Raw genomic sequence first — 3,591 nt, forward strand, 5'->3', positions numbered from 1 at the left:
CCATAAATTACAATGTTATAATCATAAAATATTATTTGATTGCGGTGAGTTTGAAAGAAATTTAATTCTGCGCAATTTTATATATAACATGTTATTTATTTACCTCTTTCAGTAGTGAAAACTATAAAAATGTTGACAATGGTTGAATTAAAGAAGGAAATTCGAGAGCACAATCAAACACAAGTAGAAAAATGTACGATTCTTGCATGTGAGAACTACTCTGGAAAGCCCGGAAGTAAAACATACGTGATTTGTTTTTGAGTTTTAGGTTACATTAGCATCATTTTCTTAGTTCAAAAACAAAATCCAGATGTCTCACCGATCGTTTACGTTTTGCGTTAGATCGCCAATTGCGATGAAATCGATATCATATCAAATTGCCTGATATCATTGATTATGTAGGGTCCGATACGAGAAGGATTTGCAGTATTTTTAGCGCAAAATACCCTATTCATATATACATAGCACATTGTAAAATGATGATTTTCTAACCTTTTCAGCGTGGAAAGAATACTTGAATTCGGGAAATTTGAAGGAAAATTCGGATTTTTCTAACAAATTTAAAATCGAGTTGTTTCCTGTGCACTATTGACGAATTTATGTTGGATTTACAACCAGATGGCGCAGCGAGTAAAATGAGGATGTTTTGTTTTTTTAATATGAAAGTGAGGCATAAACGGAGAATAGAAGGGTGAGTTTGAGTGAATGAGTGTTGTTGAACGAATTCCGATGCGATTTTGCCCTTACCTGAACAGAAGTACATCTTACTTGGAAAGAAAGGCATTGATTGTGCGGCTAGAAGCGAAAAGATATACTAAAAACATCCTTCTGCACTGTTATGATTCGGCCGCTTATCTGAAAAATAGAAACAATTATGAGAAATTGTTATAATAGACATCCAGAAAATTGCCTAGCTACAGTAAAGCGAGAGCAGCTATTTTGCCAACGAATGCATTTGTCACCAAAAGATTCGATTACAGTTTAGTTCGGGGGTACAAATTGAAAAACGAAAATCGATCGCTTTGCGAAAAATGTACAATTTTAAACGCTTATTACTCAGTCATTTCATGATGGATTCATGAGATTTTCAAACATCCAAAATTAGCATGCATCAGATAGCCTAACTTAATCCTACGTCAACTATGCGGTCGTGCCTCGGATACAACCTTCCTGTGGCTGAATTATTGATTTAGCATATTTAGAATAATCGGATTTAGGTCAAATCCACACTGTATTGTTCGGAAAATTTGAAGATAACTCCGTTGTGTCTTTCTCAAAAATCTTTCAACAACAAAATCATTTGCACGAATAAAGAAGGAGGCATCTCGATGCAGCAGTGTGCAGGTAGGAGTCCAAGAATGCATTGGAGAGAACAGCTTACGATGAATGATGTTGATGGAGTCACTAAAAAGTCATATAGCAGTTGGTAAGGATGGCCTCGCAACGGAGCTTTACAAGGGAGGAGTTGTGTAAAAAAAGGTTATCTGTTGATTCCGTGTGAGACCGAGCTATGACCGGTGCTCAGTCTGAACAGGACTCGTTGTTCTCTCATTCTTTTTTCATCATCGAACTTGGCAATCGAGGCCTTGACTATTCTGAGGAACTGCCATCTCTGCAAACCACCTCTCGATCTAAAAGGTGCGAATAGAGTTGATGATCCCCAACTTCACGTCGTCAAGTGGCACCTACCGAGTGAAAAATGGTCCACTGTGATGCCACTCTGACCGGGGACCCACATGAGCCTAGTGTCGGGCAATAGGTACTTCCTGATGGCATATACCCATGGTTGTTAGGACTTGGCCGCACCGGTAGCATCAATGGCACTCGTCGAATTGGAGACGATCAACAGCGGCTTGGAAGATGAAATTGCGGTTGCCTCGAAGATGCAAACCACCTCGGCTGACAAGACCTAGCAGCTAGTTTCTTGCTGAAAATCAGATTGTTATTACCATCGCTTACCCCGAATTCAACTCCTGATGATCCTTTTGAGCCGTTGCAGGATCGTTTTGTAAGAGCAGTTAGGTGGGTCTTCTCCCTACCGCTGGTTTTCGACGAGAATCTGGCAGTCCTGGATACGATCGCTGAGCCGATAATGAGGTCGTAAGGAGATTCTCCAATTTCAGTGCAGACAGAGGTAGCTGGTGTTGACGGCAGGATGCCGGAGACAGTCTGTTCCGGCCAGAGCCAAGGAGGAACTCAAAAAAAAAACACACTTTATTATCTTCACATCACTTTATTTTTATTATTTTCAGAAAACACAAAAAAAAAATTTTATAACTAAAAACTCTAAACTAAAATACAAAAACACAGAAGGCTCACCTGAAACAAAAGAATATGGATTAATTTGTTAAACGAATTGTTACTTACCTCATTTTATTGTGCAGGAGCTCCAAAGGGCACACAATTACCTGGAATGTAAATTGAAGTCAAAGGTATTATTGAAAACAATCAACTTACTTATTATTGGAAACAATCAACTTACCTTACCTCAAAAGGCGATATCCAAACAATAACAATTCACCAGAGAACAAACTGGTGAAACAGGGACAGAAAAATTCTATTGCTATAATATAAGGTCTATTGTTTATAGTAGGGCACATAATGTACAGAGCATCATTCGTTAATAAACCATCGTAGAGTTTAGTCTGACTGACTTCTGCAAATTTAAATTCGAAGCGTTAGATGAGGCGGCTGCTTTTCAACAGATTCAACCGGATGACACAGCTCTCCTTAATGGAGGAAGCTAAGTTTGTTGTCAACCAACACTCCAAGGATCATTAGCATTTTTCGGCGAGGGATGTACTTTTTGTATAGTCGGACCCTGGATTCCTGCATATCACTATATGTCTGCTCTTCTGCACTGGAAGTCTAAGTCCTCTTCCGGCCGCCCATCGGCTGATGGCATTGGTAGCTGCCTGTATCCTGATGCGTGGAATCATGTTGGTGTTACCCACTGCCATCAGTAAAATGTCGTCCGGGTAGACGATCACGAAGACCTGGAACAGCCCAGCAAACATTAACCCATTTTGTGCCAAGCGTTCGAAAAATCGAACAGCAACTTTGATAATTTTTCTTGTCTTCGGAAAGCAACAATATGGTAATGTTTTTGCACCAAAAGATAGCTTAACTTGTTGGCTACCACTTACCATCAATTTCATTTAATTTTGAATAGCTTTATTGGGCAATGAATTCGATTTAATGCAAGTATGTCCGGAAGGTGTTTTCAATTTCAATAGAAAAACCCAATAAATAACAAAAATATGTAATTTTTTCTACAGCATTACTTTGATAAAAGAACACATATTGTGATGTAGGGCAAAAATCATACGATTGGGCCTCCTACAGGAAAAAAAACAGCCGAGGAAATTGAGTGTTCGAAAAATCGAACGTTGGCCATAACGAACATTTTTTTTCTACTGAATCAATACCAACACATCTAACCTCCGCAGCGCATTCTGGTTTGTTTACATTGGAAGACGGAAGGTTTTTTTTCATTCAATTTTGCGTTTTCAATTGTGAATGTTTGTAAGTATCAATTATTTTAACAAATATTGTCGGAAAGCTACACTTTTGTCCGTATAACCTTAGGTG

Source organism: Toxorhynchites rutilus, chromosome 2 (assembly GCF_029784135.1).
Source record: "Toxorhynchites rutilus septentrionalis strain SRP chromosome 2, ASM2978413v1, whole genome shotgun sequence".
NCBI lineage: Eukaryota > Metazoa > Arthropoda > Insecta > Diptera > Culicidae > Toxorhynchites > Toxorhynchites rutilus.